This window comes from Hipposideros armiger, unplaced genomic scaffold, assembly GCF_001890085.2.
Source record: "Hipposideros armiger isolate ML-2016 unplaced genomic scaffold, ASM189008v1 scaffold_39, whole genome shotgun sequence".
In the NCBI taxonomy this organism is placed as follows: Eukaryota; Metazoa; Chordata; class Mammalia; order Chiroptera; family Hipposideridae; genus Hipposideros; species Hipposideros armiger.
In genome coordinates, this window is record NW_017731389.1 from 3,312,958 (window position 1) to 3,339,631 (window position 26,674).

General features: G+C 40.1%; 2 protein-coding genes across 7 annotated transcripts in view; one reads left to right on the top strand and one right to left on the bottom strand.

Moving 5' to 3' along the window:
• CABCOCO1 (ciliary associated calcium binding coiled-coil 1) overlaps positions 1-7,797 on the bottom strand; it is a 793,651-nt gene extending 785,854 nt beyond the window's left edge. The window contains exon 1 of one of the 2 annotated variants that reach the window (XM_019638395.1): positions 7,229-7,796. The gene's annotated coding sequence lies outside the window, so the exon portion shown is untranslated. Of the gene's footprint in view, positions 1-7,228 lie in introns of both variants that reach the window. The other variant, XM_019638396.1, reaches the window with a different exon arrangement.
• The window catches only part of RHOBTB1 (Rho related BTB domain containing 1), a 146,552-nt gene that overhangs the window by 70,297 nt on the left and 49,581 nt on the right, over positions 1-26,674 (top strand). Inside the window, exons 1-2 of one of the 5 annotated variants that reach the window (XM_019638386.1) lie at positions 11,278-11,322; positions 14,189-14,239. The exons of 1 other annotated variant lie outside the window; for it this stretch is intronic. The gene's annotated coding sequence lies outside the window, so the exon portion shown is untranslated. 3 more of the 5 variants (XM_019638385.1, XM_019638387.1, XM_019638390.1) reach the window with 3 other exon arrangements.

The following is a 26,674-nucleotide window of genomic DNA, read 5'->3' on the forward strand; positions in this document are numbered from 1 at the left end:
ACACACACACACACACACACACACACACACACACACACACACACACTTACTTACTCACTTAACACCTGCCTTTTAGCATTCTCAGTATCATTTAGCATTTGATTCAGCTTGGTTTTGAAGGTAGAAGGAAGGACTGGGAGTTGACACTAAGACTTAGTGGTGGTTATACCACTGCACAAAACTGTTTGGGAACAGTTGAAGTCACCCAGAAGAGTATTACCAGCTTATTAAGAAATGAGGCCCACTGTAAAACTTGTAGAATCCCACATGACAATTCATTATTGTTCATGGAGAAAATTAGTGGTTTGCTCAAAACTGTTATGAATTTAATAACATGTTTAAATGAAAAACACCTCATCAACCATGTTAGCATGCACTTAATTTTCAAAATAGTGATGTTCTTTTTCAAACAGCAAACAAATGCACATATGGGTTCACGTTTCCTTTGCATCAAACACTGGACCCTACTGAGTCTACCACCGACAAGTTATAGACCACAAATTTAGACTAAGAGAATGCTTTCCAATGCTGGGACACTGCTTCTATGCTACCCTAACTAATTACAGTGTTTTATAATCAGCATCGCTGGTATGTACTGGACTGGCAATTTAAATGAATGTATTTGTGCTATGTAATGATAGCTGACAATTATCTGTGGTTCGAGATAGCTGGCAATTATCTGTGGCAGCTACTCCTTGAATAATTGACTGCAAAGACCCACATTGCTGCCCAATCAGAAGGAAACTTCCACGTTAAGTTGTCTGAACTGACTGATCCATCAGTACACTGTTTCTGTATTATTTACTCTGATGTTCACAAAGTGTGCTCAGTGGAACACTGTGGATTATTGATGAGTAGTCTAAGATCACAGAGAAGGGTTACTTAGTCAAATAAGGGCAGCTCAACACAACACTATTTCCTTCTTATAAATGCATAATTTCCTTTCACATATAAATGCCGAGTAGTCTTTCAATAAGAAATATAACTTTAAGAAGAGGATAAAAAAACAAAGTATTTCCCAAATTTACTTGACCATTTATAAATAAATAAAGGAGGATTCCCCTTCATTAGCAGAGTTTCACTCAGGACTGGTCCCACACAATATACTTTAGGAAGTGCTATTTGACTAATTTATTTTATCATTTTCTATTGAGAGAACTCACTATTTGATCATTCCAAAGATGACTTTTTTCTATTTTCCTTCCACCCAATTTCTCTCCCCTCTCCTCACCCTTTCCTACCAGGTTGCCAGATTTAGCAAATAAAAATACAGGATACCCAGTACATTTGAGTTTCAAACAAATAATGAACAATTTTTAATATAAGTATGTCCCAAATACTACATGGAACATTTAAATGTAATTGGTTGTCCTGTATTTTATCTGGCAACCCTAATCCCAAGCCAAATGGAAGCCAGTAGTAAGTAATTAATGAAACTCAGCTTAATTTACATGTAGTAATAAGTTCATGGAAGAAATTCATTGATGCTTATTGAATGTGTTGTTTGAATCTTTCATAGTAACGAAAGTGTAAGGCGCATTTTGAAACTCTGTATCTTTGGTCTTTTTATAATAATTTCAACATGAATAATATAATCCCTCTGGAACTCTATAGGCTGAAATAAACTCTTTTATTCCAGTCTGAGTGCTTTCATTTTACAGATGAGGAAACTGAACCCTAAAGGGGAGTGACTGGATTTGCTTGAGGAAATTCCTCCACAAGGAGCTGATAACAATCAGTCTTGAGTTCTCATTATCTAACTCTCAAGCCAATGGTCTAGACCAGCGGTTCTCAACCTGTGGGTCGCGACCCCTTTGGGGGTCGAACCACCCTTTCACAGGGGTCGCCTAAGACCATCGGAAAACAAAAAGATATTTACATTACGATTCATAACAGTAGCAAAATTACAGTTATAGAGTAGCAACGAAAATAATTTTATGGTTGGGGGTCACCACAACATGAGGAACTGTATTAAGGGGTCGCGGCATTAGGAAGGTTGAGAACCACTGGACTCACAACAGGCTGTCTTTATTGTTGTCCACCATATTTGGTAGGGCCAAAAAATATCAATTTCAAAATTGGCGATGAACTGGTGTTCTAAATTATAGAGTTAGCTAAGTTTGCCATTTTAATTAATGAAATCACATTTAATTAATGAAATCACATTTTAATTAATAAAATCACAATAAAATAAAACACATTAAATTTAAATTAAACTGGGTATAAGTTGATATTTCCTTTAACCTTCAGAAGGAACTTCAGTGTTTCCCAGTGTCTTAGTTACCTTATACTATTCAAGAGTACAAGTTTCAAGAGAATTCCAGACAGTCTTTTGTATGCCTATGTGCATCTATTTATAAACTATCGTCAGGATATATATGTTTTTCATCCATTAGCCACCTCAAATGTGTTAAGAAGAAACATCAAGCCCAGCAATAATTACACAGGACAAACAGCACTGCTCACAAGATCAACAGTTGTGATAGGTTCCTTTTTATAGAAAACGGAAGAAGCATTTATATTCACAGTAAATGTTATATCGCCTTTACTATTAAAAAATAGGTACTGTTTGGATTGGAGTATGGAACACTGCTAAGAAAAAGCCACTTGGGTACAACTTTTCATTCAGTGTCATGCTTAGTATCCATCTCACACAAATACCATTGCCCCTTCAGATGCCTTGGAACTTAGAGAAAGGAGGGACCCAGGGTCTTCAACATGGCTTCCGGATTGGCCAAGAATGAAAAAGAAGCATCCCTTTTGAACTAGCGGGTTCTTATGTGTCTAGCTTGGTCCCCTTCTAGATAAATGTGGATCTTTAAGCATCAAGGAATATTCTTTACTTGAGTAACTGGGAAAGATACACTCTCACTAGGAGCCTAAGACCCTGCCTTACCCATATACGTGTATTTACATCACACTTCACAATCACATCACCTGTTACAATGGGCTAATTTTTTCCGCATACCCTTCCCCTCTTAGCTTATCCACCTGACATTGCTGGCACAAGGTGAAACCATTGTAGTATACCACTTGTTTCATTAGGAAGTGGAGTAATAATTTAATTTCTTAAGGAAATATCAAGGAATGAGTTAGAAATTGCATTGTACATTTTTCCATAGATTATTCGTTTTCTGTGACATTGTGGTGGTGAGGTGATATCACTCAGAGACAAATGACCCACAGGTATTAGTTAACCAGCTTGTCAAGGATCTGAGAGTCCTGAAGTTGTCATCTCATAAAAATGAGCTCTCTTCGACTCTATTTGACCTTTAACCTACCTGAGGTTTCTGAAATATAAAGTATTAAGGTATTTTAACTGAGCCTGATATCAGAATTTAAGAGGAGCCATAAGCCATCAGTCTTCCAATTACACAACGTGATAACATGCATTGTAATCAGGATTACTGAATGAGTAAGGAATGGTAAATACGAAGTGCTCACTATATGACAGTAGAATCCTTCCCTGTGGAGGAGTTCCCTACAAATAATAGGTATTTTTAGATATTAAATAGATATTTGAGCTCTGGCAAATGACTTGACTTTTCTGGTCCTCAGTTTCCTCACTTTTTTCTAATAAAGTCACTGTGATGAGTTACTGTGAGGGTGAAAGCATTTAGCATCCTGCCCAACACACTGTGGGTGCTTACTTATCAGTATACTTAACAGATTAAGTCAGGTGGGAATCTTGGTGTTTATGATTATGATCCATGCACACTAGGTACCTTACCTGTTTATTACATTTTAATCTTTGCAAAACATTTTCATGATCTCAAAGTGCCTTTTCATAGATGGTCAATGTAATGTTGGCAGCGATTAGAGTGGAACAAATACAATCGTGAAGCATCATTTTCCCTTAAAATTGCAGCTTTGTTTTAAGTCACATAGATGGCCTACATATATGAGCAACTAGAAGAAGTTATAAGCAAGGTGTCTTGTAAAAGTTTTATCATTTGCCATTATTGAAACCATTTACTATGGGCTTTCGTGCCCATACTGCTGTTCAAGGCACTGTGGGGATGAAAAGACAATGACATTTCCATGTCTTGCACCAAAAGTTCCGTTTCTTCTAAGACTGGTGCTGTGCTAGGAAGTGAGATTTTGTGCCTGATGCCAGAAGTCATCAGCTAACGCTTACAAGCTAAGGGATTATGTTCCTTCAATATTAATCTAACGTCTTTAACTGCTTATATCACTCACTTGTGATGCAGTTAACTACTTGTCCATAAAGGGGAGCTTACCAAGTGGTAATTCAGAGGTCATGTGAAATAATAAGGTAAATATAAATATTTATACAGCTAAGGAGAGACTACAATTGTGTGCATTGTATCAGATGTTCTTGAGTCAGGTGCTCGGTGCTTTTAGATAAGGAACCATTATGAAAGAAGGAGTGATGCCAATTAAGGAAAAGCCTTACAATTGAGTTTTCTGGGGACTGGTAGGTCTCCTTCCAGGCCAGGAGTTTCTAAAAAAATCTGTACTCCTTTTGAAGTGTACGTACACAAAAGTTAGTGTACTATGCACTAAATTACTTCAGAATATTTACTTCCACATGATCAGAAGATCAGGAGTAGAATTCTGGGTTAAGTAGAATTCTGGGTTCCCCTCTGCTAACAGGGAGCAAGTCACTTACCCTCTGGAAAACTTCATTTCCCCATCCCTCATATCTGAGATGATATTTCTCAAGGTAATCATGAAGGTTAAGTGACGTGTATATTAGAGATGTTTGGTAAGCAGAAAAATATGATATGAACATAGATGTAATTATTTTTCTGAAATGGGCTGTGTGTATGTGTGTGTGTGAGTGCAGTCCATTTATTTTTCTAGTTTCTGCATGTAATTTAGCTCACTTCTATAGGTGGGAGAAAATGCAGAAATTGCAAGTCACTGGCAAAGCAAAAACCTCAAATCTCAAACAGTAAACTTTTTTATAGACAGAATTTGATGGAGGCTATTATGTATAATGCTTACAGTCAGCATTTGGGGGATGAGTTGTAGGTATGATATAGCTCCTATATGATTGATCTTTGGTACTCCCAAATCAAATGATACCTTATGATGCACAGTATTTTTAAATGGCCTCATAATGAGTCCATTTTTACATTTACCAGTGTGTATAGAGCTTCCCATTTCACAAGACATTTTCCACAAACATTATTTCATTTAGTCCTCTTAACAATTTTTTACAAAGTTATTATTCTTGTCTTCACTTTATATATGGAACTTTGAGATGCTATGGATTAAGGATCTATCACAGAATTGCATGGCTAGTTAGTGGGATGGCCAAAATGCAACCCCATTTTCCTGTGCTTTCCAATACCCTATGCTCAATTTTTTTTTTCACTTGTTTCATGAGTGAAACAATTTTGTGTTTTTTATATGAGACATTTGGGCAGGAGAGCTAGCCTTAAACACACTGTGACACAGAAATCTTGTCATTTCTTTTCTTTTTTTTTAAAGATTTTATTGGGGAATTGGAGAAGGGGAACAGACAAGTTGCTGTCCTTTTGTTCTTCAGTCTAGTTGTGGAAGATGTTGCTTCACTGGCCCATGTTGGTATCATCATTAAGCTCTTCCCAGGTGAGGCAGATCGGTCACTGGCCTCTGGAAGGCCGCTCACGACGGCTCTTGCAGCTCACACCAGCTACTGGCCGCTCACGCTGGCTGCCGGCTACACACGGTAGCTCATGGCAGCCCACTGCAGGAGAGGCTGCAGCCTAAGCCATGACCAGCAACTCACCACAGCCCAGCTCCAGGTCGAGCTGTTGTTCACCATCTTAGCTGTATAGGGCAGTGTCGCTGGCCCTCATGTCGGTTCCAAACCGGAGCCCTGCTGCTCAGAGCTGGCTGACATCCCAAGCCAGCTCTTAACCAACACGCCACTTGGTCAACCCCTTGTCATCTATTTTTAACTAGGTGAAGTTGAAGTCTTGCATTTTGTAAATATTAGGAATGTAGCTTATTTGTGAAACAGATTTTCCTTTCACATGCAGATTTTTTCCCAGTTTAGAGTCATATTTTTACTTTTAAAAAAATCAACGATGCACACTGTGCATTAGACTGTTGTGACATACATGCTTTCCAATTAGTAATGCCATACTAAACAAAGCCAGACGGATGACCATAAAAGCTGTTTGCCACTTTTACCCATGCTGAGCTAGACCAGTGGAATGCCATCTTGGTAAGAGAGATTTTGACAGGAAGAAGAATGTAGTTAGAATTGTGGAGCTTGCAAAAGCACATTTTTACCAAACTTTCCCCACCCCAACCGAAAACCTAATGAATGGATCCATATAGAAAGGATTTTATGCAAACCTGTACCAATACATTTCACAGGCTATAAGAAAAGGATACCTATTTGTCTACTTCCAGTTGATAGCCTATATCCATTGGTGCCCAGTAAAAAGGAACTCCAATGTAAAAAGCATTTTGCCTTCATAGAACAAACAGCCAAATAGCACACAGTATTTAAATGCTTTTATCATTAAATGGATAATCATGGACATTTTAGGATTGGCTCCATTAGATTAGCTTGAGTATTCATGTATTCATCTATAAATACATATAAGCACCACTGAAATATATTCTTTAAGTTAAATTCTTTTAAATATTTCTTTTAAACAGCTTCTCCTAGAAACTACGTCAGAACTGACAGTGATTACCAGAGTACAAATCCAAGACTAGGAGTGAATTTCCACTTTTAGTTTTTAGGTAAAGAACATCTCTGTCAGTTGATTCCACAGCCAAGAATAATTCAGATTATCCCAGGACAATGGACAGAAAATAGGAGCTTCAGCGATCTCAAAGAGCTGGTTTGAGTAACACCTGAGATAAATTCCTAAGTAGTCAAAACCCCACACAGCTGAGACGCTTGGGCTGAAGGGTTTTTCACTCTTACCAAGGTGCAAGACATATTAACACAAATTTATGCAAAGCCTCCCTGTGGTATTTGGAACAGAAAGCGTTCATGATAGTAGGTTATTCCATGTGCTACTATATAAACCACATGAAAGCTGGGGAAGGGGCCTCAGATGGAATGCTGGACATCCTCCTGCCCAGAGTAGTCTGACCCCTGAGAGAAGTATCTACTCTGGCAGAAGAGCTAGAGTTCCTGAATACAAGGAAGTGTTTCCGGAGTAACCGAGGTCCCAGTAAAGTCAGGTCACTTTCTTTTTGATACTTCAATACTTAGCATAAACGAGAAGCCCCAGAATAGGGTCGGTCTTACCTTTCTGTCACCACTGGCTCGAGCTGCACCCAGCCTTAGGGACCTGCGCTGTCCAGACCACTGCGTGGAAGTGGGAGCTAGAGCCCCAGTTCTCTTGGGAAGCTGGCATGCAAGATGATCTGTACAAAAAAGTCGCCACTAAACCACTGCTTAAGTTCAGCGCCCAGAGGCCTTATTCTGCTCTGCGGTGGAGTGTTCCTTGAAAAGCCAGAAAACCCAAAAATGTGAGCCAGCATGTCGACTGTATCACCAGCCACTTCATCTTTAGAGTACCGTTAAAGTTGTTGGCTGTTGTGAAAGCTGCCATGTTAAGTCCAAGAATCCGCTCCAACAGCTGTTTTTTAGTATCTTGCTACCAGACACGTCTATTCTTACAAATAGGTGCAAGGGTGGGTTTTTAGTCTCTTCCATGTCTTCAAACTCCAGTAGTCCCTGTCCATGAAATTCTCTGTAACACCTGAACTCGCCACCTAGGATAATATCCTCTGAACAGCCAATGACAGAATCCAAGAAGGAAGAGGTGCACAAAGCAGGCTTCCTCTCAGGAGTGTGTTGCAGCAGGAGCGGAGTCGCAAGAACGCTGGCTGCTGCTGGAGGCGCCTGCGCCTGCGCCCGGGCCCACGCCCGCGCCTGCGCATAGGCCCGGCCTCGACTCCTGGGTCTGCCGCCATGTGTTAGCTGTTATTTGAGTGTCGATTACTCACCACAGAAATACAGGTTTGTAAAATAATACCAAAAAGACTCTATCTACAGGAGTTTTATGTAAGTGCTTGAGTATGCTTTACATAATTACCTGAGAATATTCTCTATAAAACTGATGACAACAGAAAGATTGAACCACAGTGATTGAATTGAAAATAGAGTTATCTTGAGGTAGTAGTTAATCTGCAATTTGAAAATGCTATAGAATATATTTTTTTTAAAAACTCCCAAAACGCAATATTAAAAAAATAATAATAATCCAATTATAAAATAGGCCGAAGACATGAGCAGATGTTTTAGGAAAGAGATATGGATGGCAAAAAAAGCACGTGAAAAGATGTGCAACATCATTAACCTTTAGAGAAATCCAAGTTAAAACCACAATGAGTTGTCCCTACAAACCTATTGAACAACTGAAATTTAAAAAAAATTGTAATACTAAATGCCAGTGAAAATGCAAAGAAACTAAATCTCTCCTACATTACTGGTGAGAATGTAAAATGGTACAGCCACTCTAGAACATAGTTTGACAGTTTCTTAGCATATGACCCAGCAATTGCATTCTTGGGCATTCATCCCAAAGCAATAAAAACTTATGCTCACGCAAATACCTGTATACAAAGGTTTACAGAAGTGTTACTCGTAACAGCAAAATACTGGAAATTACTCATATGTCCTTCAATGGGTAAATGGATGGGCATCCCCTGGTACCATAGAAATTTACTTAGCAATAAAAAGGAATGAACTACTGATACATGCAACATCCTGGATGAACCTCAAGGGCATTAAGCTCAGTAAAAAAAAAAAAAAAATCAATCTCAAAACATTATACATTGTATGTTTCCATTAATATAAGTCTCAAAATAACAAAACTCTAGAGGTGGAGGACAGATTAATGGTTGGTGGGGGGATACAAATACAAAGAGGTAGCGTGATGAAGTGTTTTTGTGTTAATGAAACATTTCTCTATCTTGATTATGGGAATTTTTTTAATCCTGTGACTTTGGTAAATATTTACCATTAAAGCTACTCAAAAGTTTTTATGCCCACCTTTGTATAATATAATCCTAAAAATGTTTAAACAAACGGTGTTGGTTTAATTAAGCCTAAATACCAATTTTGTATTTATTAAAAGCAAACCGTATTGTGTTTATTAGCAAGCAACAATTTTAGCATACAAACGTCAGTTATTTTGTGGTAATAACAAGAGCAGGTATAAATTCATGGCAGTGATCTGGAGATCATTTGCTGTTGTTCCTGTTCTCTTCTTTCCTGTTGGCAAAACAGAGCCTGTACTCCTTGCCAGTTTCTCCAACTCTTCCAGAATCCGGGGTTTCATATGTAAAATTTGGGAGCTACACATCACCATTGTGGCAATCTCTTTCTCAGATCACTGCCTTAGTTCGGAAGGACTTACTAGAACAGTGACTTTTCCTCTGCCATATCTAAATTACTGTTTACACCAATTTCTTTTCCTGAAAGTAGCTGTGGTCAGTTTCCCTCAGATTTAGGCATCCAGCTGGGCAATTCCAGGAAGGCCTATCTGAGCCTCAGTGCCCCTTGGAGGTGGTGGGGAACATCCAAATGCCAACTGGGGTCTTTGTATAGGTGTCTTTCTGGCCCTAGTACCTGCCTTGCTTAAGCATGCCACTTAACTTTTTTAAATTTATAACTGAGAAAATGAAAGAAACTGAGGAAAAGCAGGATGTCAAAAAGCAGGTTAGTGATAAAATAAAGCCTTGGCACAGGGTGATCCAGGTGCAAATGCAACTGTCAGAACCTCAGAAAACTACTTCTGCATGCCTCAGTTGCCTCGCGTACAAAATCGTTATGCTAATAATAGCATCTACCCCAACAGTTGTTGTGAAGATTAAGGAAATATGTTTTAAACCTGCTAGCCCATTGCCTGCCATGTACGATAGCTGCAGTACATGTTGATTCCCATTTCTTTTGCGTTTCTACCCTATTTGTTAGCTCCCAGGGTGGTTTGAGAAGAAATAGCTTGCAATAAAGAGGACTGATTGCTAGGAGTGAACAGGGTTAATAAACTTTCCCCAAGAAATGTGTTCCTGAAAACCATGTATATTGATTAACCCTTTCAAACCGTCATCATTTTTAAATAGAGTGAGGGAGGTCAGTTTTGTGACAAGTAAATGATCACCCCCTCATGTATCTGTCTGGAAGTCCTTAGAGTGGAGCCTGTACCTGACTTTTTACTATCTTCTCTTCCAGGAATCAAAGATTAGGGACTGATAACTCCACTTCCAAAGACAATTTAATGAGGAAGGCTTGAACGAAGCAGGTTGCCCTTAATACCTTTCCTTGTAAAAACATTGAATTTCACTATGTTCTGGAGTCTCTGGGGGATTCAGAGAGCACCAGGCAAGCCTTTGTCTCTAAAGGAAATATAAACTTGTGGGGAAGAATAGGACTATCCAGTGGACTAAAACACCTCGGGAGCCTGGGAAGGGAACGTAAATATTCCATCTGGGAAACTGAAGATGGTTTCCTGGAAGAAACTGAGGGACAGAGAGGTTTGTTTGCTTTTAGGGTTTTTTCCGATATTCTGTTTCTTGAAGGATATGGCAAAGAGATATAAAATATGGAGCAATGCAATATGGCTCCCTTTTCCCCAGCCCTTCAATACCGCAGAACCTATTACCTGAGCACTCCCTGAGGACTAAGGACCCATTGTTGCCATCTTCGCATCTCCAGCCCTTGGAACACAGCCTCCTCAATGAAGGTTTATTGAATGAATACATTCCTAAGGTAGCTGAACACGTCAATATCATTATTCCCCAGTTGCCACTTCATAGGCTGGCAGTGAGGAGTTTAAGGCACACTACTTTTAGCAGGCCGACTGAAGGCTCCTTGAGGGCTGGGGCCAGCTTGGTTGTGTTCATTGTCACCTCCTTAGAACTTGACAGGGTGGGTACCTGACATTTGTTATACATCTAAGTATTTGTTATGTGAATCATGAAAACTACCCCATCCTATCACAGTCGGCCTGGAAGAGTGAGAAGAGTTCAGGAGGAGAACTGGACTGTAGGGTGCTTGCAAGGATTCTGACAACCCATGAGCGGCCAGAAGTCAATTTCACTTCCTCACTCAGCCATTTGTAGGAGGTTGTAAATCGCCTCCTTATTCGGGTGGAGGGCAGCCGGTGCGTCCTTACGACCCCTGAAGGGGGTCCCAAGAGCCAAGTCCCAGAAGAAGGGAACTCAGAGGGGCAGCCAGCCAGCACGTGCAGCCGCCCAGGGGAGGAGGAGGCTGGGCTAACGCATAGCCCTTAGTCAGCAGCTGGGCTCGGTTTTGAAACAAAAGCCAATGTCCTCCCTCGGAGTCCGCGGCCGGTCAGCTCCTAGTGGGAAGAAAGCCATGCTGCCCAGCCGGTTAGTGTCCCAACTTAGTTTTCCAGAGGACAAAGGGCCAGCAGTCGTACGGGGATGGGTGGAATGTTAGGGATGTGGCTGAGACACAAATCGCCCTGACCCGCCCCCACCCTCCCAGCCCTTCGGGAGAAGGGCCGGGGTCTCCGATGTTCCGTGCATGTTTCTCCCGGACCATCTGCCTCCCAGCCCGGGCCACGCGGGTATGCGTAAAGCTGAGGCACCTTCGCCACCGGCGCCCCAGCGCACAGACACACCAGGCCCTGGTTTCATGAATGAAATCCAATCGTGTGGATATAAATAGCCGCGAAGGCTGCTAACGTCACAGTGCGAGCGGCTGCCGCCACCGCGGCGGAGCTCGGTGCCGGGCGCTCTATTCCGCGGAGCTGGCCCGCCTGGGAGCGGGGTGGGGGCAGGAGGAGAAGGGGAGGGCTGGGGGATGAAAAGGGGCGAGCCCCTCTCGCCCTGTACGGGAAAGAGCGTCCGCGGCGCTGGGCGAGCCCGCCAGGCGAGGCAGTGCCATGCTGCCTTTGTGCAAAGTTGGGCAGCAGGCGGCACGCCGCGCTCAGGGGCCCCGCACACCCGCGACCGCGCGCAGTCGTGGCTGCTGCTGAGTGGCGGGGGCCCCCCCTTCCCGCTCCCCCCAGCCCTTGAAGGCGGAGAGAGCTCGCGTCTCGCTTGACTTCAGGGTAGGTTCTGTGTCGTGAGTGCGCTATGGTATGAAACTTCTTCTCGGAAGAGCCGCCGCGGAGCCCCCACAGTCCCGGCCCCAGCGGGTGGCATGTGGGGGCCGCGACCGCGCCACGCGGCCAGCAGCGTCCCGAGAGTGAGTTGTGGGACCCAGTGCCATAGGAGGCGCCCTCGCCTCTCCGCAAGGCCGGGAACCCTCACATCAGAGGCAAACAGAAGAGATTTCTAGGAGCGCCCGCACAGCCGCACCCCTAACTTGGAGCTGAGAAAATGAACAACAGGCACCTTTAGCAGGGTGGCTGCGCCAGGGAGGGGGTGGTGCTGCGCCGACCAGAGGGCTATATTCCTTGGAAGGACAGTGGCAGGGAGCCGGAGGCCTTGAAGGGGGGCGGGAGGGGGTGGGGGGATACGCTCGTCCCTTTGGCGCTTGCCCCTCCACGGGAGTTGACTGGTCAGCCCACAGTTTGGCTCTTCCCACCCCCAACCTAGTGTCTAGGGAGTCTGTTGTGAGTTGCTGTGGCAACAGTAGGAGCCGCTGTGAGGGGCTTGCAAAACACCTTACCTTGTCTCCGTGTGCTCAGTTTTGGGGGAGAACAGTGGGGTGGGGGTAGGGGGAAGTGTGCAGACAAGGGAATCCAACCTCCTCTCTAAAAAAAGAAGTGGAAGGAAGGCACAACTATGTAAAAATATATTAGATCCTACTGTTAGCTGGGTTGTTTCTATCCTCAGCAGTATCAAACATCTCAACCGAGGAGCAATGTCAATATTTAGACTTGGACGAGCCAGAAAGTTAGAAGGGAGGGCCAAGCACAGGGTTTTGACTTGGCTTTGCATGTCAGCACACAAGCTGTGCCTTTCGAGCTGACTGTACAGATTTGCTGGGGAAAAAATAAAAATGCATGAAGGTTGATACATACACAAAGCCACCCAGACCTTCCTGGGAAGATCTAGGAAGACCAGAAGAGTTGCTTTGACTTTGAACTTCCCCCCAATATGTGCTGTTCACACAGCTGTTGGACCCCAATCGAACTTGAGGTTTCACTAGTTTGGGGCTCCTCCACCCCCAACCGAGCTGTGCTGCATATGCTACACTGTATTGTGTATCCTCTCTAAACTGCAAAAATAATGTTATCACTAGTTTTCATCTTTGTATAATGTTCTCTCACTATCAGCAGATGTAAATAGCCAATAGCCAATAGGCTGTGTTTGTTTGATCTCAGGCAAATTCTAAGCTTTTTCAAACAAACACTAAGTTTGTGTACAAACAACTCTTTAGAAATTTGGAATTATATTTCATTCCCAATAACTTTGTAGATGTCTCAGCGAGTCACTGTTTGCTAGAAAATAAGCACCAAGTTCTTTTCAATATAAATAATGTCTGCATACTACTCTGCAGGTGGAGTGGGCAGTAAATTATTATATTAAACAAGGTTCCTTTGAGATTCCTGGATTATATTTGGACATATTAGGGGGAAAGGGGCTTAACCAGTTCATCCCAATGTGGAAGATCAAAAAAGCATTAGGAAGCAATAAAATCATGGTCGTCGGTATTGTTCTAAAATTGCCCATTGATTGTTATTTTCCCAAATTCTCAAGGTAGTGTACATTGAACTACAAAAGGTTGTGTGTAATCAAGAGATAGAAATATTGGGTTGTCGGAAAAGTCATGACGCATTTTTTTATGTTTTTCATTGCAAAAATGCGTCATGACTTTTCCGACAACTCAATGGAAACACAGCTAGTTTGATGTCATTGACTCTATAACACAACTTATTAACTATTCAAATATTATTGAATAGAAAAAAACCAATCGTTCGGTCTTTTCCTTATGATAATATTGTATAAAAATGTTATTTTGGAGGAATAGCATGTCTGCTTCTATGACTTCTATATTATAAAACGCCTTTAAGATTTTACTTGTTTCCATCCTTGGGTTTGTGGCCAAATGCTTTTTTTGTGTGTGTGACATCCCAAATGCTCAGACATATATTTTCACAAATGCTACAAAATGTTAACCTAGCTATTTCAGGATGTATTTGACCCAAAGAAATGCCAATCTAACACTAGCACTTACCAAAAGTAAAGCGGATTGAAAACAATATATGTTGAAAATTTTAGTAGCTCCCCATGTGCTTCTGGCAAGCAGCAGGATTTACAAGTACTTCTCTCTTTTATGTAGGTAAGTCCAGCTGTGAGCAGTGTGTTCTGTTCTTCACTTCCAGGAAGCCAGGTTAGTGTCTTTATGCAAACCCATGACCACAGATTGATGACATCTTCTGTCTAATTGTGAGCATGCATTTTAGAATAGGTTTCTTAGTCATTTGTCTTAAAACAATTTGTCTTTGTCATTTTTTATGGACTTAATTATGAAGATCATACGTTCAAATATTATTAAATTATTCTATTTACTCTGTGAGTAAAATGAACCTTGAATCAGTTTGCCCTTTATAAGACTTTTTTGAGAGGGCTGGAGGGATCAAAATGGTACTTGAAAAGCTGAATATACTGGAGATCTGGGTGCTTGATAATTAAAGTTTTACTTCTATCCTAATCTTAGCACTCTAGAGCTAGAAGAAACTTGATATAATAATAGTTGACATTTATGAGCATGAACCAAAGTTCAGGTAATGTGCTGCGTTCTTTACATTTATGTCCTCATTCCACATCTTAAAAAAAAAAAATCCCTGTGAGATAAAACCACTCTCTTGATCCGCAAACAACAGATGAGGAATTGGAAATTCACAGAGGTAAGATGTTATGTTCAATTCCTAGTTCTAGTAAGTGGAAGAAATAGGATTTTAAAAAAATAGTTTTATCTTACTCTAAAAGCTAAAATCTCTAGTTGAAAAATTCTTCTCCAATAGGGAAATGGTCCAAGAAAGGTTAAGTGACTTACCTAAGATAACTTGGTAATTACAGCTCATATAATAACATTCAATTACCTAGCTGTTGCAAAAGAATAAATTTTATTTTAATTAAAACATTGAAATTATATGTATTCATGAGTACTTTCTAGCATGACATGGTCAAAGATTTAAGAAAGGTTTTGTCATGGGCTCTCTGGTCTTAAGGATCTTACAAACAGATTTAAAAGGCAAGATAGTAAATATCCATATATGAAAAATTAGAGAATAAATCAAGAGCATACATACCAAAAGGCTGAATGAGAGGTCAATGATGCATTTAGGGGAAGTTTAGCATTTTCCATCCTGTGGGATTACTTTGTAATTCCATGTATGCATGGAAAAAAATTTCCAGTATATATTTTATCTGAATAGATGATAAATGGGTAAGAGTTTAAGAAAGGACAGAATGTAGGATTTCAAGGAACAGGGAGAGATTATGCAGTCATCTAGAACCACTAAATTACAGTATCTCAAGCTCAAAGGTGTTATTGCTTCAAAAGCATTGTAACAAAATTGTGAGCTATTTGAATCTTCACAGCATCTTTGAGAAAGCATTACGATTTAGCAGTATGTCTAAAAATACTGTATTCCTTTTGGAAACTCGGTTTGTCTGAAATGTGCCATGTAATATTAATAGATTTTGATGCATAATAGATAAGTCCCAACCAAAGTCTTGAAAATGGCCAATAGTGAAAGACTAAGTAGGGCTTTTTTTTTTTTTTTTTTTTTTTGCCTGGGTTGATAGCCTTCTCTCCCACCTCTTCCCTACTTTTTGTAGAATTTGTGACAGTTGTTAATCTTTTTAGGGAGTATTATACAAAGGAATCATTAGAAAGTAAAATGGGGAACAAATTACTAAAGAAAACCTTAATATGTCATTTTTTTTAAAGATTTTATTGGGGAGTTGGGGGAGGGGAACCGCATTGGAGAATTGGGGAAGGGGAACAGACAAGTTGCTGTCCTTTTTTTCTTCAGTCTAGTTGTGGAGAACGTCGCTTCACTGGCGCATGTTGGTATTGTGATCATTGCACTCTTCCTAGATGAGGTAGATCGTTCATCTGCCGGCCGCTCTCTGTGGCTCATGGCAGCTCTCGCCGGCTGCCGGCCGCTCATGGTAGCTTACTGCAGCCTACACCACCGCTGGTGACTCACGGCAGCCCAGCTCCAGGTCAAGCTGTTGTTCACCATCTTAGATGTAGAGGGTGCAGCATCACTGACCCATGTTGGATCTGAAGTAGCGGCCCTGCTGCTCAGAGCTCGGGCTCCCAAGCCACCTCTTATGCAACGAGCTACGCAGCCAGCCCTCATCTTTTTTTTAAATGTACTGACACCACCAACTCAAGCTAACAGCCCTAAAAGTTTAATTCATCAAGAGATACTTTTAGGCATTTAAGGGGTTGTTATAAGCTTTCCTGTAACAGCTTTGTCCTATGAAAGGTGTTCCATAGTGTATCATTACAAAGTAGATCATAAGAGCATTGTGATACTGGGAAGATCCCATTTCAGGTTAAAATCTCAGCATCAACTTTTATTTGGTTAGTTGTGAGAATGGTATGTCATAAGTTATATCAACATAGCAACTATAACCTATAATTACTTAATGAGTAAAATTATACCCTGAATCACATGTTAGCACCAAAGAGACCTTAGAACTCATATGGTATCTCTAATAATAATTTAATTAACAATCATTTCCTTGCCCTTTGAACTTCAGAAGGCTTTGGTTAATATGCTTGACTTATCTCAAAACATGGCTGGAAACATTTAAAATTTTACTATGCTTTTTGCTCAGGAAATTTACCTGTAGAAAGTAGGATTTTTTTTTTAATTTTTCTGTTGGTCTTCCTTTTAGAAAATAGGCAGTTCAATCTCATTATTTGAAGGCCTCACCTGGACTTCACATAATAGGTTTCCAGAGTACGGGTGATTTGAATCTTGTTCTTGCGTTCATCTTCTTTTCTCCACCCAGGCTTCCTATCACAACACACACACACACACACACACACACACACACACACACGGAAAAGGAAGGAAAAGTAAGTCATAAAAAATAGTACATGTAGAAAGGGGCAGAAGTGGGAGAGTGTGAGTAGTGGATAATGAGCGGAGAGAAAGGGAAAGCTTTGCTGGAGAGGACAAAAAGCAGTCACTCCAATGAACGGGATCTGTATGGATTGGTTATTTATATGTCAGCATCAGAATTGTTTGGTTTTGTAGTTTATAAACAAAGTAAATTCACCTCCTCCTCTTCCTAGAATCGTTTGTTCCTGTGCTCATAGGGCAGATATTGGGCAACGGGCAAATGAAAACACTGAAATGATAGCCTTTCCAAATGTCCGAGGACACCCTGGTCCTCAAATACTCCCTCCAGCTGCTGTCCTATCAAGTACATCGGCATGTCTTTCATAAGGTTTTATCCACTAAGGGGAGAATGAGAAAGTTTTGCAAAAAAAAAAGAGAGAGATGCCAGTAGGTCCAGAAGATGCAATCACATTTCTTCATTCTGCACCTGAGTTTATTTATTGCATAGACACAGTTAATGACAAGTTCCAATGCTAATGAGGTTACCATCTCAGGCCCGGTTTCCTCTGGAGAAATTTCCTTTGAATTGTTAACCAATCATAGTTCAAATCCCTAATGACCACTGGAATAACAATGACCAGTTCCTACTAGATACAGACACTTTACTGCATTACAGCTAAGATTCATTATCAATTCCAGTACTACAGAAGCAAAAAATGGAATTCAGATATGTTAAGTCGAAAAACTAATGGGAGTTAGAGCTTGGGTTTGCACACAGATCTGTCTAAGAACTTGAATACATATATTCATTTTAAAGGAACGCCTAGGGGGGAAAAAAAACACACTATATACCATTTCATTCCAGGTTACTCTTGCAGATGGTAGAGAATAGGAGTTAAATAATTATTCTTGTGATTTTTAAAAAATTTTTTCATGTAATTTGAACCACGTAGCAGGCCTGCCTCGACAGATTTGTTAACGCTTCAGGTCATTTCAAATATATTTTGATGGGAGTCACTATCTTAAACCATTGAGTCACAGAGGGTTGAATCATATGTCCAGAAAGGTTCTTAAGGATACTTAATCCAACCTCAGGTAGGTTAAAAAAAAAACTGCCACCCAGAGAAGTGGCATAACTCACCCACTCTCATAGTTAATAAGTGACACACCTGGAACTGAACCCAGGTTTCCAATTCTGAGCCCACAGCTCAGTTCTATTACATAACACTGCCTGAAAAGTGCCAAGTCTTCTAAACCCTCCAACTATGCCAAAGTTACAACTGTCAAGTATGAAATACATCTAAAACCTAAGATACATCCAGAAATGGGTGATAAGAGGATCCAGTATGGTAAAGATAGGTTGGGTACTAGAAGAACCCTCACTTACCTTCATCGACACCAATATAGAACAGGCCTTTCCTCGCCTTCAAAACATCACAGCCCTGTACTCTGATACTTTACAAGCTGTTTTTGTTGAGTAATCTCTTCTAATCAAGTAGGGAGCTTTTCAGCTTTGTCTGTGGAGCTCCAGATTTTTCTTAACTACGTGACATGGGCGAAATACTACTTCTTTGCACCTCATTTTGCTGATCTGTAAAATGGGGCAGTATCACTTCCCCCAGAGGATTATGAGGAGATTACAAAATCACACATGTCAAGCACATAGTAGGTGCTCAATAAGGGTTAGTTCGCTTCTTAGCCTTCCTAGGTTATTTCAAGGGAAAATGTTAAAACACATGAGGGCAGTCATATCATTTTGCCCCTGGATGTACTAGAGTCATTTAAATTCTGATATTGCAAAGGATGGCTTTTTCTTGAGCTAAAACAGGCCCAATAGTCTCTCTGGGTACCAGTGGCCTGGTCGCAATTACAATTTGTTTTCCTCACATTCTTGGGTTGCCAAAGTTTACTTGAATTATCTTACTGTTCCAGTTTCTGCCACAAACTAAAACCAAGGTCGTCTTGGAGATCTGTGGCTCCCATTTCCTTCCGCACACTGTTTAGGTATCTAGCATGTTTTCCATGGAGACCTTTGCATCTCGGAGCAACTACACTATTTTCAACCAAATAGCTAAGAAATCGTTCCAGAGAATATTATTGCCAGCAGAACCTTTTTGCTTTCAATTTGAAAATATGTGACATTCGTCCTACCATCATTTCAATTAACTCTAGCGTTGAGTCTTTTCCATGCACCGGCTGTCTTTGCTTTTTGTCCTGTTGTTGCTGCCTGGTCTATTGGTAGGAAAAGCATAAGCACTACAATTTCCCCCTTTTGCCCTCAACACTGGATAACTACCCTGGCCTACATTACATCTCTGGGAAGTGTTTCATCACACTCCTCTCCCCAGCTGCCACACTTGGTCATGTGGCACTTGCTGCCCTGCTTTGAATTTTTGGAACTAAGTCTTTGGCAACATGTCCTGTTCATCACGTACATAGAGGGAAGCTACTGTTGTGATTTTTTTTCTTCCTTGTACATGTTTTCCCTTTTTAAATTAATAATCCAAGTAGCCTAGAACAGCCTTTATTTTCCTGATGGTCCAATTTCCCTTTCAATATTTGACAAATGCAAATTACAAAATATATGCCCTTTTCTTTTGGTCTAGGGGTAGCAATTTTGTATTTTCCCCCGTGCTAGGAAGTGGCCTAACTGGTTTGAAATGCTGAAAGGTCACAAATTGCTAGATTGTCCTAATCTTATTATTAATACTCATCTCAAATTGGTTTGATCAGTTTCAGTTCATACCAAGGAGTTTATTTTTAAAACAGTGCTTCTCAAACTTGAATGTATTTATAAATCACCTGGGCATCTTGATAAAATGCAATTCCGATTCAGGAGTTCAGGGGTAAAGTCTGAAATGATGCATTTCTCACAAGCTCCCCATTGATGCCCACACCACTGGTCCGAGGACCACATTATGCGAGGTGAGATTCTAAAGGACAGTTGTTACTATAGTATCTTATGCTGAAATGCATGTCTTGTAGGCCATAAGACTCCCACCTTATTTTGTTTGCTTGTTTCTTAATAGAGACTCATGGAATCTTAAACATGGAAGGAATGTAGACAGAGTTGCACTGGTAAATCAACTAGCTCTCTGGAAAAAAAAAAGAATGCATTTATGTGCCTACATAAGTTGATTATAAATTTTACTGACATAAGGAATGTGTGTAGCATACAATTTACAAATAATACAAAAATATATAATACTCTTTCTTGTAAATCCCATACAACTGATTGGTTTTCACAGCATGCTCGTTGCTTTTTGCTGAACTCTTGTATCCATAGCCTACCCTATGTCACAACTGATGAAGGGGCTAATTCCCATATAAATGTTAGCTGATGTTGTCCTTTATGTTAATGAGTAAGACAAAAGTGCAACAACAAAGACATATGTCAAAACCGTAATCATTTATCAAAGATATAAACGACTCCTTTGCTAAACCAGATAATAGCTTTTAAATACTGTAAGTATAATATATTTTCTTAAAAGTACTTTTCACAATGTAACATCTACATATATAACACGCTTTGTAATTTAATCTGCATTGTTAACATTTTTAATCATTTTCATAGGTCAAGACAATCAACAGAACATTAAAGCTGTTGTGTAGTGGTTGCCAATTTGTGTGGTGTAAATACTCCCACTGTTGCCAGTTTCAGGCTCTCATTGTGACTAAGCATCAAGTTGGGAAGAGATGGCACAGTAGCACACTACTATAATAGTAGTTCCACCATACAGATAAAATTGGCATAAATAACATTTTTGAGGTTAACAGTGAGATAAATAGAAAATTATGATTTTTTACAAGCATATAGTACCTTTGCTTTCAGTATAATTTATTTAATCAAAACTTTATATAATTCAAGTTTTAATATCGATCCTACTTTAATAGGCTTGTAAAAACCCTAGAAATTTAGCAGTTGGTTCTCATGGGCTGATAAGGACTGGCTCCAGCACAGCTCTAGATGCAGGTCATCTGGCCCAGTGATTCCCAGCCTTTGCTATACATGGGAATACCCCAGGAAATGTATAACCTACTGTGTTAGTAGATCTGCATTAGGACCCAGGAATCTGAATTTAAAACATTTGCTTGAAGGATATCTGATTGAAAGAAAAATACACAAATCCTAAGTATACAACTTAAGGAATTTTCACAATCTGAACACCCCTACATAACCAGCACTTACATGTAGAAACAGAACATCACCAGCACCCAGAAAGCCCTTCTTAAGCCCCTGTCCAGTTACTACACAACCGAGGTAACCACTACCTTGACGTCTAATACCATAGATTAATCTTGCCTGATTTTGAGCTGTTATATAAATGAAATCTCTTTTGGGTCTGGCTTTTCCCCCTCAATATTATGTTTGTGAGGTGTACGTAGCAGTAGTCCATTCATTTTTAGTGCTGTGTAATACTCCATTGTATAAATAAACCTCAATTTCTTTTTCATTTATCATTTCTACTATTGACGGGTTGTTTCCAGTTGTTGGCTATTATGAATAATGCTGCCAAGAACATTCTTGTACAGACAGCAAAAGACCAAACAAGTCCCCCAGTGATTCTAATGAGCAGCTGATCTTTTGACTGTCTTTTCTACGACTCCTTCTCGTCTTTTTATTTCTCATATACTATGACCAATGCCATTGATTCTTTTGTGTGAATGCACTTTAAGTACCACAAGCCATGAAGGTGGGTGTTTCCATTCAGTAAGTTCAGTGTGTTCTCCTGGCTCTTTTTGGTAGAGGTTCACCAACTCCCTTTTATCAAGACATCTGCTCTTGTGCCCTCTAAATGGGGGTGAGATCTGGCCTCACATCAGTAGCCTGGAGGAATAATAGACATGGTAGAGATGCAGCCAAGGCTAAATTTGGCAGCTGATCGTTAAGGCTCCGGGAAAGGAGGCTTCAAGGAAGGGGAATTATTTTCCTTTGTGTGTGTCAAACAAAAATCAACAGTGAACGCTTAGACTATTTCAGATTCTAATATCCTTAAAAATCTATTTATATGAAGTAGACCAGGGACTCTCTTCTGAAAGAGAACTGAAATCTGTGAAAATCTGATGACTTGATCTAAAAAGATTAGTGAGAGGTAATCCCATTGGCTTGTTCCTACACCTAGTGTTCAGCAGGCGTATCCTTGCTGCCTTGTTCTCAGTCAAGTGTCTGTGTAGTTTTTTATGCTTGCACCTATTGAGATATTATAGTCTTTGATAGAAGTCAAGGGAGCTGAATGACCCTGAACTCCAAGATGATATTGATGATGAGTGGGATGGCTGCTTAGAATTGAAAGAAAGTTTTCAGGAGCAGCAGGGCTTTTTCCTGCCATATGAAAGGCACTTCATGTAAAGCTCTCAAGGTATGCAGGGAAGGTCAAAAGTAGACATTAATTCCACATAATGAAAGAAGAATATTCTAGTCCCTGGTTTTCCTACTTCCCCACTCTCACTTTTTTGTAAAAACTTCTTTGTTATAAAAGAACACATATGTTCATTATAGAAAAGATGGAATGCATGGATAAGAAAAAAATTAAAATCAATTATAATCCTAGTGGCATTAATATTTTAATGTATCTGTGTCAAATGTTTCTGTGTATATTTAGGCACATAATTTATTTTTTTTAAGATTTTATTGGGGAATTAGGTGAGGGGAACAGCACTGGGGAATCGGGGGAAGGGGAACAGACAAGCTGCTGTCATTTTGTTCTTCAGTCTAGTTGTGGAGGACGTTGCTTCACTGGCCCATGTTGGCACCATCATTGCACTCTTCCTGGGTGAGCAGATCAGTCACCAGTCTCTGGACGGCCGCTCATGGCGGCTCTTGGCAGCTCACACCGGCTGCCAGCCACTCACGCTGGCTGCCAGCCACACTGTAGCTCATGGCAGCCCACTGCAGCAGGGGCTGCAGCCTACGCCATCACCAGCAACTCACGGCAGCCCAGCTCCAGGTCGAGCTGTTGTTCACCATCTTAGCTGTAGAGGGCAGTGTCATTGGCCCCCATATGGGACCTGAACCGGGCCCTGCTGCTCAGAGCTGGCGTCCCAAGCCAGCTCTTAACCAATGTACCACTCGGCTGGCCCTAGGCACATAATTTTAAAGGAATGGTGTTACTCTGTAATTTTTTTTTTTGGTAATCTTTTTTCTTTAATGATTTCCCATGAATATCTAACTATAACAATAAATGTACTCCTATAAATCATTTTTGATGGCTATATACTCTCTTATCACATGGACATTTATTGTTTGTTTGTTTTTTAACCAATCCCCTGTGGTCATATTTATAAAATTGTTTCCAGTATTTTGTTTCCACAAAGAGTGATGTGATGATCATTTCTTTAATGGAATCTTTTTGTATACCCTAATTATTTTTCTAGGAATAAAATCTTATAATTGGATGAAAGTTATGGATATTTTAAAGCCCTTTAAGTGCCTGCTGCACTCCAGAATAATGGTATTATTTTGCAATCCCACAAAAAGTGCCTCATCCTGCTTTTTAAAAATGTACACTCTTGGGCCGGCCGAGTGGCGCGATGGTTAAGAACTGGCTTGGGATGCCAGAAGGCCCCGGTTCGGATCCCACATGTGAGGGCCAGTGACACTGCCCTCCACAGCTAAGATGCTGAACAACAGCTCAACCTGGAGCTGGGCTGCCGTGCAATGGGCGTAGGCTGCAGCCCCTGTGGCAGTGGGTTGCCATGGGCTACCGTATGTAGCCAGCAGCCAGCGTGAGCGGCCAGCAGCCGCAGTGAGCGGCCATCCAGAAGCCAGCAACTGATCTGCCTCACCCGGGAAGAGCGCAATGATGGTGCCAACTTGGGCCAGTGAAGCAACGTCCTCCACAACTAGACTGAAGAACAAAACGACAGCAACTTGTCTGTTCCCCTTCCCCCAATTCCCCAGCACTGTTCCCATCCCCCCAATTTCCCAATAAAAATCTTTAAAAAAAAAATGTACACTCTTTCATGTAATAACTTCTACCTAGAGTTGGAAGGTAGAGGAACCTGTCCTGAAAATACCAGCTAGAATCTATATATTGATGTCAGCCAGTAAGCTTAAATAAAATATGAGATTTTAAGGAGTCTGGTTTTTGTCCACCAGCACTTTTGCATTTATGGTCTAACTTTGCTAAGAAATCCTGGAGGAGGGAAACAGCTTTCTTCATTTGCCTCAATCAGAGCATAACCTAATCCTACCTGGTATATTATAGTCTCATAAATGATTAAATGCAATTGTTTGATTGCCATCATATCTGAAGGTTTCACAGCAAGTGGTCTCTCTGGTACTACAAATGCTGACCCAGTGACATCTGGAGAGAATGCTTTCAATGAAGAAGTTGCTACACAACACTATGGAGACTTTTCTTCATAAGGATGGACTTTTAAGCATGTTTATTCTGCAGACTTGTTATTAGCTTTCTCAAACAAGCACTTACAACTTTGACTCTTTAAAGACTTGACAAATATTTTACTTATTAATTCTTGACAAAGCTCCCTGATCCAGCCCTTAGCTAAGGCTCACCCTCACGAGGACTACAGGCCCTCCAAAATCAATGTGTAGGGTCTTTTGTTGCTTTATTTATTTTAACTTTAAAAAATTATTGAAGTATAACATACATAGAGAAATGGGTAAAGATCACAAGTGTACAGTCTGATGAAGTTTTGCAAACAGCAAATCTATGTGACTAGCACCTAAATCAAGAATACCACAGCCCTCTGCTTCTGTTTACCACCCATTGCACCCTCAGTGTGTTAGAAATGCTTCAAATTTTATGTCCTAAGTAAGTCATTCATTTATAGAATTTGATTTTTCACTGAAGCCTTACTTTCTACAAGCTAGTTGCAGTCAGCTTTGATCGAGCTACCACTCTTGTAACTGAAAATATGTAGAATATGCCTTTCCAAGTAAAGATTAGAACATAAATTCCTGCCCTGGATGTGAATCGACATTTATGTGTTTGTGACTTGCATATACACACATACATATACAGCAGGCACACAGGCAAATTTGGAACTTCTTTCTTCTTAATGAATGTAAAGCTGAGTTATACTATATTGATCTGAGCTTACGATATCTTAACTATAATTGACTGTCACAGAATAATTCATGTGCTCTGTTTCCAAACGATTTCTTAAAACTACTCATTTCAGTTACTATCAGTATTCCCTTTGGACACTCAAAATTAAAAGTCAAGAAGTTTTCATCGTTTATTTGAGATAAAATTGTATGTGTGTATCCTGTGTATCCACAGCTGTCTTTCTACATGGTTCAATTTTTGACTGATACTCAGCAAGATATCATTTAGATTCCTATGTTGATGGGGTTTTTTTCAATTGGCAGTTTGAGTCACAAAAAGACAGGTTTAACCAGCTCACTATGCTTTATAAATTATGGTTTTTAAAAATAATTTATATACATCATCAAAATTATTTATTGTCATTGGATTATATCGGTGTACTCTTAGTAGAATTAACAAGACAAGTGTTATTCTTACACTCATTACTCTTTTTAAAAGCTAAAATATTTTTCCCATTATAGAAGTAATACATCTAAGAATATTATTCAGACATAAAAAGTAATGAAGTACTAATATATGCTGCAATGTAGATGGACTCAAATACATGCTAAGTAGAAGACAGACACAACAGTCCACATATTGTATGATTCCATTTATAGGAAATGCCCAGAATTGGCAAATCCTTAGAGACAGAGAGTAAATTAGTGGTTTCCAGAGCTGGGGGCTGGAAGGAATGGGAATGATTGCTAATGAGCACAAGGTTTCCTTTTTGGGTAATGAAAATGTACCAGAATTAGATAGTGGAAATGGTTGTACAGCTTTGTAAATATAATAAAAACCCCTGAACTGTACACTTTAAAAGGGTGAGTCTTATGGCCTGTGAATTTTCTCTCAGTTTTCCAAAGAAAGGTAATATGTTTTCACTGTAAAAAAATTGGAAGCCAAAGGAAAGTAGAAAAATGGCAACAAGTGATAGACCCATTATCCAGCCACAATCATTGTTATTTGTTTAGTGTCTTTCTTCTATTTTTTTCCCCATATATTGTTGTAGGAGGAAGAGATTGCTGTTGCTTCTTTTCAGATGACAGACACGATGATTAAATTATATGTATTCACATATTATGCTCACCCATTTCCCCCTCCAAGAAAAAAAAGGGTGGGTCCCAAGGAAGATCCATTTAGTTGGTGGAGGGGAACAATGGATGGAAATGCACTTAAGAGAAGCAGAGAGCAATGGCTGGTCCTGTAAGAGGGGACAGAGCGCCTGAAGGGAGAAGGTCTGGGGTCCTGAGAGTCAAACAGATTTGAGCAGCTGCCACGAGATGTGGAACTCTTTTTAGGAGTTTTGCTGCAAGACGCCGATGTATTATGTACACCGCACCTCTCTATTGTTAAAATTGTTTTCATGGTTTTCAAAAAGTCACATTTGTGTTTCACAGATGTGTCGTTGTGCTAAGATGGCACTTCAAGTGAGAGAATGAGGAAGAAGGCCCAATTTTATTAGAGTTACACATATTTGTTAATTTTATGTAATTTTCATCATCTATAATTCAGATTGTTGTCCTTCACATTACCCTTAATAGTGTAACATTAGCATTTCTTTACATTATTATAAGCTCAATGTAAACATAATTTTAAATAATGACAATTTTAATAGGTAAGACTTATTGAGCATTCTCTTGATGGCAGGCACAGTGATTAAAATACTTTACATGCACTATC